Consider the following 12,244-nt stretch of genomic DNA (forward strand, 5'->3'; position numbering starts at 1 on the left):
TGTTCCTGACCTTAGCGGAAAAGCTTTCAGTTTTTCTCCATTGAGAATGATATTTGCGGTGGGTTTTTCATAGATGGCTTTGATGATATTGAGGTATGTGCCCTCTATCCCTACACTTTGAAGAGTTTTGATCAGGAAGGGATGTTGTACTTTGTCAAATGCTTTTTCAGCATCTATTGAGAGTATCATATGGTTCTTGTTCTTTCTTTTATTGATGTGTTGTATCACATTGACTGATTTGCGGATGTTGAACCAACCTTGCAGCCCTGGAGTAAATCCCACTTGGTCGTGGTGAATAATCTTTTTAATGTACTGTTGAATCCTATTGGCTAGTATTTTGTTGAGTATTTTCGCATCTGTGTTCATCAAGGATATCGGTCTATAGCTCTCTTTTTTGGTGGGATCCTTGTCTGGTTTTGGGATCAAGGTGATGCTGGCTTCATAAAATGAGTTTGGAAGTTTTCCTTCCATTTCTATTTTTTGGAACAGTTTCAGGAGAATAGGAATTAGTTCTTCTTTAAATGTTTGGTAGAATTCCCCCGGGAAGCCGTCTGGCCCTGGGCTTTTGTTTGTTTGGAGATTTTTAATGACTGTTTCAATCTCCTTACTGGTTATGGGTCTGTTCAGGCTTTCTATTTCTTCCTGGTTCAGTTGTGGTAGTTTATATGTTTCTAGGAATGCATCCATTTCTTCCAGATTGTCAAATTTATTGCCATAGAGTTGCTCATAGTATGTTCTTATAATAGTTTGTATTTCTTTGGTGTTAGTTGTGATCTCTCCTCTTTCATTCATGATTTTATTTATTTGGGTCCTTTCTCTTTTCTTTTTGATAAGTCGGGCCAGGGGTTTATCAATTTTATTAATTCTTTCAAAGAACCAGCTCCTAGTTTCGTTGATTTGTTCTATTGTTTTTTTGGTTTCTATTTCATTGATTTCTGCTCTGATCTTTATGATTTCTCTTCTCCTGCTGGGCTTAGGGTTTCTTTCTTGTTCTTTCTCCAGCTCCTTTAGGTGTAGGGTTAGGTTGTGTACCTGAGACCTTTCTTGTTTCTTGAGAAAGGCTTGTACCACTATATATTTTCCTCTCAGGACTGCCTTTGTTGTGTCCCACAGATTTTGAACCATTGTATTTTCATTATCATTTGTTTCCATGATTTTTTTCAATTCTTCTTTAATTTCCCGGTTGACCCATTCATTCTTTAGAAGGATACTGTTTAGTCTCCATGTATTTGGGTTCTTTCCAAACTTCCTTTTGTGGTTGAGTTCTAGCTTTAGAGCATTGTGGTCTGAAAATATGCAGGGAATGATCCCAATCTTTTGATACCGGTTGAGTCCTGATTTAGGACCGAGGATGTGATCTATTCTGGAGAATGTTCCATGTGCACTAGAGAAGAATGTGTATTCTGTTGCTTTGGGATGAAATGCTCTGAATATATCTGTGATGTCCATCTGGTCCAGTGTGTCGTTTAAGGCCTTTATTTCCTTGCTGATCTTTTGCTTGGATGACCTGTCTATTTCAGTGAGGGGAGTGTTAAAGTCCCCTACTATTATTGTATTATTGTTGATGTGTTTCTTTGATTTTGTTATTAATTGGTTTATATAGTTGGCTGCTCCCACATTAGGGGCATAGATATTTAAAATTGTTAAATCTTCTTGTTGGACAGACCCTTTGAGTATGATATAGTGTCCTTCCTCATCTCTTATTATAGTCTTTGGCTTAAAATCTAATTGATCTGATATAAGGATTGCCACTCCTGCTTTCTTCTGATGTCCATTAGCATGGTAAATTCTTTTCCACCCCCTCACTTTAAATCTGGAGGTGTCTTCGGGCTTAAAATGTGTTTCTTGGAGGCAGCATATAGATAGGTTTTGTTTTTTTATCCATTCTGATACCCTGTGTCTTTTGACAGGGGCATTTAGCCCATTCACATTCAGGGTAAGTATTGAGAGATATGAATTTAGTGCCATTGTATTGCCTGTAAGGTGACTGTTACTGTATATGGTCTCTGTTCCTTTCTGATCTACCACTTGTAGGCTCTCTCTTTGCTTAGAGGACCCCTTTCAATATTTCCTGTAGAGCTGGTTTGGTATTTGCAAATTCTTTCAGTTGTTGTTTGTCCTGGAAGCTTTTAATCTCTCCTTCTATTTTCAATGATAGCCTAGCTGGATATAGTATTCTTGGCTGCATGTTTTTCTCGTTTAGTGCTCTGAAAATATCATGCCAGCTCTTTCTGGCCTGCCAGGTCTCTGTGGATAAGTCAGCTGCCAATCTAATATTTTTACCATTGTATGTTACAGACTTCTTTTCCCGGGCTGCTTTCAGGATTTTCTCTTTGTCATTGAGACTTGTAAATTTTACTATTAGGTGACGGGGTGTGGGCCTATTCTTATTGATTTTGAGGGGCGTTCTCTGAACCTCCTGAATTTTGATGTTCGTTCATTTTGCCATATTGGGGAAATTCTCCCCAATAATTCTCTCCAGTATACCTTCTGCTCCCCTCTCACTTTCTTCTTCTTCTGGAATCCCAATTATTCTAATGTTGTTTCGTCTTATGGTGTCACTTATCTCTCGAATTCTCCCCTCGTGGTCCAGTAGCTGTTTGTCCCTCTTTTGCTCAGCTTCTTTATTCTCTGTCATTTGGTCTTCTATATCACTAATTCTTTCTTCTGCCTCATTTATCCTAGCAGTTAGAGCCTCCATTTTTGATTGCACCTCATTAATAGCTTTTTTGATTTCACCTTGGTTAGATTTTAGTTCTTTTATTTCTCCAGAAAGGGCTTTTATATCTCTCGAGAGGGTTTCTCTAATATCTTCCATGCCTTTTTCGAGCCCGGCTAGAACCTTGAGAATTGTCATTCTGAACTCTAGATCTGACATATTACCGATGTCTGTATTGATTAGGTCCCTAGCCTTCGGTACTGCCTCTTGTTCTTTTTTTTTGTGTTGAATTTTTATGTCTTGTCATTTTGTCCAGATAAGTGTAAATGAAGGGGCAAGTAAAATACTAAAAGGGTGGCAACAACCCCAGGAAAATATGCTTTAACCAAATTAGAAGAGATCCAAAATCGTGAGTGGGGAGAAAGGGGATAAAAAGAGGTTCAAAAAGGAAGAAAGAAAAAAAAAAAAAAACAAAAAGAAAAGAAAAAAAAAAGAAAAGAAAAGAATTTTTTAAAAAAGAAAACACCTAAGAAAAATGTAAAAAAGAAAAAATATATATATTAAACTAGTAAAAAATCGTTAAAAAAGAAAAAGGTAACAGTTAAAAAATAAAAAAATTTTACCCGAAGGCGAGAAAAAAAAAAAATGAAAAAGAAAAAATTAAATTAACTGCAAGACTAAAAAAAATCACAGGAAAAAAGCCATGAGTTCCGTGTTTGGCTTTCTCCTCCTCTGGAATTCTGCTGCTCTCCTTGGTATTGAAACCGCACTCCTTGGTAGGTGAACTTGGTCTCGGCTGGATTTCTTGTTGATCTTCTGGGGGAGGGGCCTGGTGTAGTGATTCTCAAGTGTCTTTGCCCCAGGCGGAATTACACCGCCCTTACCCGGGGCCGGGGTGAGTAATCCGCTCGGGTTTGCTTTCAGGAGCTTTTGTTCCCTGAGCGCTTTCCGTAGAGTTCCAGAGGACGGGAATACAAATGGCGGCCTCCTGGTCTCCGGCCCGGAGGAGCCGAGAGCCCAGGGCCCCACTCCTCAGTGCGCCCTCAGAGAACACACCTGAAAATCCATCGGCAGATCGAAGAGAAGAAGAACAGCAATTCTGGAAACAGAAAAACAACCACTTTCTGAAAGGTAGGACCGGCGGAGAAGTGAATCCAAAGCGACGGGAAGATAGACCCCGGGGGGAGGGGCCGGCTCCCGGCAAGCAGCGGAGCAACCGTGCACAAAATCAGGACTTTTAAAAGTCTGTTCCGCTGAGGGACATCGCTCCAGAGGCTAAACCGGGGCGAAGCCCACGCGGGGTCAGCGTGGCCTCAGGTCCCGCAGGGTCACAGAAGGATCGGGGGTGTCTGAGTGTCGCAGAGCTTGCGGGTATTGGAACGGGAAAGCCGGCTACAGAGACAGAGCCGACAGTAAGCTCGCAGCTCCGTGTTACCTTGAACCGGTCGCAGGCTCGGTGAGCTCGGAGCGCGGCCGGAGGTCAGGCAGACGGGAGTAACTGGGTGTATCATTACAATTTTTAAAAATATATTGGGACTTGTTTTATGGCTCAACTTATGATCTGTTTTTGACAATGTTCCATGCACATTTGAGAATAATATATTCAGTATTTTTGGGAAAATGTCAAGTAGAGAAGTCATATTGTTCAGGTCATGTTTCCTTCTGGAAGATGCATGGAATAATTGCATCAATTAAATTTTCTGAAAGGTTGTGTTTTGACTTTGTTGGGTCTTCTTTATTTCAGTTTTGTCCTCACCCCTGGGGTATAGTTCTTACTCCTGGTGTGTGCTCTGATGCCTTGGGTATGTGATTTAATCCCATCTTTTATGGACTTTGAAGTAAAAAGAACTGACCAAAGTTTTTCTAACTTGACTAGATTTTGAACTCGAACTTTTTCTCTTTAGCCCCAAGGAACTGTTCATATTTCTGTTGTAGCCATACAGCTGCTGTTCTCTTTGGGATTCTGGAAGTTTACACCATGATCATGTGCAATTGAGGATTAAACCAATCTTAAAAAGAGGATTTTTATGATAATTTCTGTGTCCACTCTTTGTGGTTCCCTCATCTCCAGCCCTGGATTCTGACTTTTATTGTCATAGTTCTGTAAGCCCATAGCTTTCTGTTTTCTATTTATTAGTATGAGAAATTGTCCCTTGGGGAAAAATAAAAACAGGTTGAATGTAATATTCACCTCATATTTTTCCCTATTGTAGAGTATCATGGAGGCTCAAATACTGGCTGAATTGATAGCTCTTCAAGCCTTTGTAGTGAGAAGTTTAATCTGCTAGAAGTGATCTCTAGCATGGGCAGTACTAGAAGTCCCTGGCATCCTTTTTAATATTTTTTCTTTCACGGTTGTATTTTGAGTATATTTCACACTCTATATAATAACAATAGTTGATACTTATAGGAAAGATTTTGTGCTATTATGTTAAGCCCTCTTATAAGCCCTTTAAGGATGAACTCATTTTACCTTTGTAAAGGCCTTATAAATTTAATACTATTATTATACTTTATTGTAAGAAAAAGGACACTGAAGTACAAACAAGGAAGTAAGTTGTTCAACATTGAAGAGCTGGAAGTCAAAGGAACCTGGCTTTTAACCTATGCTTTCAGAGTACTCATTTTTAACCACGACATTTATATGCCTACTATATACCCTTGATAAATATTAATAAACAAATTGTGCATGGATAGATAAAATGGCAAAATAATTTCTCCTGGATTTAAAATAAGCAAAGAGAATGACAAACACAAAGAAAATACCATGTGATAATGGATGCAAAGATTGGAGTTATGCAATTGCAAGCCAAGGGATGCCAAAAATGGCCATCAAAAGTCCAGAATCTACTAAGAGGCACGAAGGATTTCTCTGCAGCTTTCAATGAAAACATAGTTTTGCCAATACCTTTATTTTGGAGTTTTAGCCTCCAAAATTGTGAGAAAATAAATTTCTGCTGTTTTAAGCTAGCCAACTTATGATATTTTGTTAGAGCAGTTTCACGAAACTAATACACTAATAATGAATTTATTAAATCTTGCAACAAAAAATGCATAACTGAACACTTGAAACTATTACTTTGAATCTACTACCTAATGAAACATTTTAATATTTAGAAGGATATATTTGAAATAATAAGAAATCCTAAATATTTAATTAAGGGAGTCTTTGTAATTTAAATTATGTATTTATGATTAAGTAGCCACTACACTGAGATGCTTATCCCAAAATATGTTTTAACAAATATTTCTATTTACTTAAAAACATATATATTTATAGAAACATATACACTGCTTTCTATAGAAAAAATAAATTTTCCAACTTCAGTAACATTATTTTCCTCAGAATTCATGATGTAGATAATCATGATTAGAAACCCAAGACAAGATATTAGTCTTTTTCTTACCAAATAATGTGATCATCACAGAATTCAATATCTTCTAAGAATTTGTAAGACAAGAAAACACAAAATAATGGATTTATGTCTATCATATGGAGATCAGCTACAGTGCTTGACTTATATCTTCTTTGTGAAATGATGTTTTTGAATAGTAATTTCCTACACACACACACACACACACACACACACACCACAAATGTCATCATTGTCTTTCATGGGAAAAATAAACAGTGCTAAACTTATTTGAACATTGGTAGCACTATATTTATTTGAAGTTGGGGCAACTTCAAGCCTGGTAAGAAAGCTCTTCTTATTGAAAAAAAAAAAAATCTTATCTTGATGTATTATAATGAAGTAGCTATTGTTTATCTGAAATCCAAATGTAATATGGTGTTTTGTATTTTTTGTTGCTCAATCTGGCAACACAAATCTGAAGCAGAATGAAATCTCTGCACTTGAGGTCAGCACAGTGAGACTGAAACTGAGTGAGAAGGTTAAGAAAAAGGACTAGATGAAACTGGAGAAAGTTACAGTGATCAGAAGAGTCAGAGTCCTGAGGGCAATTTTAATGTGTTTAATCATAGTCTAAATGTAAAGAAATCCACTGGAAGGTTTTTTTTTTTTTTTTAAAGATTATTTATTTATTTATTTGTCAGAGAGAGAGAGAGAGAGAGCACAGGCAGACAGAGTGGAAGGCAGAGTCAGAGGGAGAAGCAGGCTCCCTGCGGAGCAAGGAGCCCGATGTGGGACTCGATCCCAGGACGCTGGGATCATGACCTGAGCCGAAGTCAGCTGCTTAACCAACTGAGCCACCCAGGCATCCCCACTGGAAGGTTTTGAGTGATATAATCTTATTAGTATTTTTTAAAGAATCATAGTTGCTGAATGAAGTGAATAAGTAAGTATAAATAGTTATTTGAAATGATAAATTTAGAGAAGTTTGTTAGGAAAAAAAATAAAACTGAAGGAGTAGATAATGCAGGAGGATTTTTGAGAAAAAGTTACATGCTAGTAAATATTATGCTAAAGACTAACTTTATCCTAATAATCAAGTTTTAAGGAAGATAACTTTGTTGTAGGGGTCATAGAATATTATATATACCCTAGTGTTTCTAGAGATAAGGTAAACAAAAAAGGTAAAAAATTAATCACAATACAATGGTAAGTTAAACTGATGCAGGATGAATTAGGTAAACTTTAGCAGTGTATAGAGATTTCAAGTAAGGCAACCCAACTCTACAGAAGACCATGCACTGGCAATAGACCTTGTGTTAATTTGCTAAGATGCCATAACAAAGTACCGCCATGCATGCAGAAATTTATCATCTCTCAGTTTTGGAGGCAAAAAGGCTAAGATCAATGTGTCTCATTTTTAAGTTAATTAGAAATTTTATTTCATTTCGAGGTCTCTGAGAGAGAATCCCTTTTTGTTGTTGTTGTTATTTTATGTATAGCAAATTCTAATCTACTTGGGTTTTTTTTCTCTTTTTTTTTTTTTAAGATTTTATTTATTTATCAGAGAGAGAGAGGGGGGGAGAGAGCGAGCACAGGCAGACAGACTGGCAGGTAGAGGCAGAGGGAGAAGCAGTCTCCCTGCTGAGCAAGGAGCCCGATATGGGACTCAATCCCAGGACGCTGGGATCATGACCCGAGCCGAAGGCAGCTGCTTAACCAACTGAGCCACCCAGGCGTCCCCTTTTTTCTCTTTTTTAATTTTAAATTTAAATTCCAGTTAGTTAATGTACAGTGTAATATTCCTTTCGGGTGTACAGCCCTTCCAGAGAATACCCAGGTCATCAGGACCAGTGTGCTTCTTAATCCTCATCACATATTTAACCCATCCCCCTTTGGTAACCATCAGTTTGTTCTCTATCGTTACGAACCTGTTCCTTTGTTTGCCTCCCTCTCCCCTTTTTCGCTGTGCTCGTTTTGTTTCTTAAATTCCACACATGAGTGAAATCATATGGTATTTGTTTGGTTTGGTTTCGTTTGGTTTGTTTTGTTTAACTTATTTTGGTAGATCCATCCATGTCATTGCAAATGGTAAGATTTCATTCGTTGATGCCTCTCTCTTAGATTCTGGTGGTTTACTAGCAATCTTTGGCATTTTTTGCAGAAGTCTCACCCACATCCTTATAGTGTCCTCCTTGACTGCAGTATGGGGCCTAACTTACCGCGATACGATGAAATCTCGAATAAATACAGCTATAGCAACCCTATTCCCAAATAAGGTCATATTCTGAGGTACTGGGTGTGGTTCTTAACGTATGAGTCTAAGGGAAAGACAATTTAACCCATAAAAGGTGCTTAGACAAAATAACAGGTAAGACATTTTACAGTTGGCAATTTTTTTTTTAAATCTTGTGTGTGAAACTGTGTACTACTACTATTTTTATAACATCACATTTTTTTTCTAACTCTGTCTACAATTTTAATGTTTTAAACATGTTCATGTAAAATTCCGTGTTATCTACCCATTGCTTCTATATAAAAGGTGTTGTTTTCTAATTTTACACAAAACTGAGACTTAGAATAGGGAGATAACTTGGTTTGGCATTTTTCAGCTAGTGAGTGACAGAATCCTCATTTCAACCCTAAATTGCCAGTGTCCAAAATCTATTTGGATCATTAAGTGAACATTTTATGACGAGTGAAGCGTAATTCAGGAAGCATAAGGCACATGTTGTTTTTCATTGTGAGAATATAAAAAATAACAACAGCTTGTAACATAAAAAATAGTCTTTTAAAAATAATATTTTTATAATCTCAGTAATTTACTATAATAGCGTTATATTTATGTAAAATTTTATGTGCTTGGATCTTTTCCTTATTTCATTATCATAATTTTTATTCAGAATATTTAAGTATTATTTTCCCTTAACTTTAGTTTTTACTTTCAATTAGTAATAGTTACCAATGAACTCATTTCTACTTTTCCCATTTTAAGACTAATCAATTTCTTTCACTGCTGTCTTGAAATTGTATACTTTATTTTCTATTTCAGCAGCTCTAGAATTTAAGGAACTGAGGGAATCTGTTAGATATTCACACCTAGTGACAAGCAATGAACTTGTTATCACCAATTTTTCCTAGTTTCTCAAGAAGAGATAAAAAGGGGAGAAAAAAAGGTTTATTTTCTGTTATGCTTTTCCGATGAGAATGAATCTTCTCTGTTTATTCTATAGCTGGAACTGAAGTTCGATTTGATGTCAGTGAAAAACACTGTCAGCTTAATTGACTACAGAACAGTTCCATAAATCTGGCAAGAAATAGAGACTCAGATGTGACCGACAGGCAGAACTTCCTTTACGGAGTTGCTCCTAATGCAACAAGTAAGCTGTTTTTTTGTTTTGTTTTGTTTTGTTTTGTTTTGTTTGTTTTTACTTTTTGTTGCAACACAACTCAGGAAAACAAAAAAAATTATATTATTGACTGGGAGAAGGTCAGTTACCAAAAGAGACAAAATGGATTTTAGGGAAAATGCTTAATCTGTACTAGACTATTGTGATCCTTTAACGTAATGATTTAATGTAGTTTTCTATCTAAATTTTTTCAACACTTTTTGTTGAACCTCTTTTATATGCAGGTATAGGTATTCTTCATAAAATACTCTTTTTTAAAAGATTTTATTTATTTATTGACAAAGAGAGATCACAAGTAGACGGAGAGACAGGCAGAGAGAGAGAGATAGAGGGAAACAGGCTGCCTGCTGAGCAGAGAGCCCGATGCGGGACTTGATCCCAGGATCCTGAGATCATGACCTGAGCCGAAGGCAGTGGCTTAACCCACTGAACCACCCAGGCACCCCATAAAATACTCTTTAATGTTTATTTTTAAACTTTAAAAATTATGATTCAAGAATATCTTTTTAAGGGTATTTATTTATTCATTAGTGAGTAAGAGAGAGCAAGAGCACAAGCAGAGGGAGGGACACAGGGAGAGGGAAAAGCAGGCTCCATGCTGAGGAGGGTGCCTTACATGGGGCTCAATCCCAGGATCCTGGAATCATGACCTGAGCTGAAGGCAGAGGCTTAACTGACTGAGCCACCCAGTGTTTTTATTCCAGAATATTTTTTTAAAAGATTATTTATTTATTTATTTGAGAGAGAGAGAGCATGAGAAAGGACTGGTCAGAGGGAGAAACAGACTCCCCATCGAGCAGGGAGTCTGATATGGGACTCGATTGTGGGACTCCAGGATCATGAATGAGCTGAAGGCAGTTGCTTAACCAACCGAGCAACCCAGGAACCCAAATGATTCTAGAATATTTTTAAATGAGAATTTATGTCTATGGAAAGAAACGTCAGTGCACTTCATTAAAAGAAAATTTGTGCTTGAAAATAAAAATATACTAATAAATTTTAAAGGCATTCTACCAACATAGCATAAATTAAATATACTATTTTATTAAAACATAATAAAATTCTAGAAAAAAAGGATTCAGAAATAAAAGTCAAAATCATAATAAAAGAGAACATATATGTGAGATACAGTACATTCTGTATTCTTCAGAACTGTGATTTATACCTCTTCTTCTGGCATGGATTCTGCTTTAATAATAACAGTATTGGGGCGCCTGGGTGGCTCAGTGGTTAAGCCGCTGCCTTCGGCTCAGGTCATGATCTCAGGGTCCTGGGATCGAGTCCCGCATCGGGCTCTCTGCTCGGCAGGGAGCCTGCTTCCTCCTCTCTCTCTCTGCCTGCCTCTCTACCTACTTGTGATTTCTCTCTGTCAAATAAATAAATAAAATCTTTAAAAAATAATAATAATAATAATAATAACAGTATTAATTATATTATAATAAATTTTTATACTAAAATAACCTATGATAGCCTGGAGAGACTGGCATTTTGTACATTTTCCATGTGTTGTCTACTCTAATTGCATATGAAATGCATTTGCAGTGAATGGTATCAGAATAATATTTGACTAAATCTGATAGGTAACTGGGTCTTATCTTGATCCTTTCCAGGCGCAATGTTATTACAGTTCATTTTCATGGACAATGTGCAAGGCATTTGCTAAAATATTGAATTATTTTTGGGATAGGAGTGGTCAAGGAGATACAATTCATTTTAGTTTCAGAGGGTGGTGGAGATGTATTTGATACTGGTGTATTTTCCATACTTTTGGTGAAATAGCCAATTGCGCCAAGTTGGCCAGATATTTGGAAAATGGCATTATGTTGTAAATAAAATGTATGTTTGAAATAGAGGATGAGCAGTCCTGCTGTAGAGCTGATTGAGCCATAATATGAACTCTCTTGTGGCAATATGATACCATTTATTGTACACTGTATATTTAAAGATAAATATTTAGGTTAATTGGTTATTGTTTTTTACATTCCACAATTAACCACTTAAACAGCACAATTACAACAACAACAAAACAGAACTGTGTATTTAATTAAAAAAATCAGGTACTGATCTTTCAGTTTAAAAAAAATATATTGATGATGAGAGGGGAATAGTAAAAATTGTAGATGTTTTTGCACCACTAAGAGAGGAGGGTAGCAATGATACCACTGATTACACTAAACTCAGATGATTCAAATCTACTAAGAAGGTGCCTAAATCTAATCTTAGTAATTTTTTAAAAAATATTTTATTTATTTGACACAGAGAGAGAGAGTGCGTGCCAGCAGGGGAAGCAGCAGGGAGATGGAGAGTGAGGAGGAAGCCAGGGAGCCAGACGCAGGGCTTAATCGTAGGACCTGGGGTTGTGACCTGAGCTGAAGACAGATGCTTCACTGGGGAGGGCACCCAGACACCCCTAATCTTAGTCTTCTTAAGAAGGCTTTCCAGAAGTGGATGATTAAGCATGTATGGCTTTAAAAGAATAGCTACATGGATTGTTTGGTATTTTGCACAGATTTATCTCTTATTTATTTGTTTAGTAATTTATTTGCATCAGTGTGGAAACAGGGATATGTATTTTATGCTTTTAGTTATAATCCACTACTACTTTATTATGTTGCTCAAACTGTTCCAGGTTTAGCCACTGGGACCTCTTTCACTTGGCTCCTGTGTCCCTTTGACATTACTCATTATGGCATATATTTGGCATATATGCCAAAATCTTTTTTAATTTATCTCTTTCATGTGTTTGTATTTTTAGACTTCCTCATTTCTGTAACTATAAAATGCTCCAGGTTCATATTACCTGTTTCTTGACTCAGTTCTAG

This window comes from Mustela lutreola, chromosome 14 (assembly GCF_030435805.1).
Source record: "Mustela lutreola isolate mMusLut2 chromosome 14, mMusLut2.pri, whole genome shotgun sequence".
NCBI classification, from domain to species: domain Eukaryota; kingdom Metazoa; phylum Chordata; class Mammalia; order Carnivora; family Mustelidae; genus Mustela; species Mustela lutreola.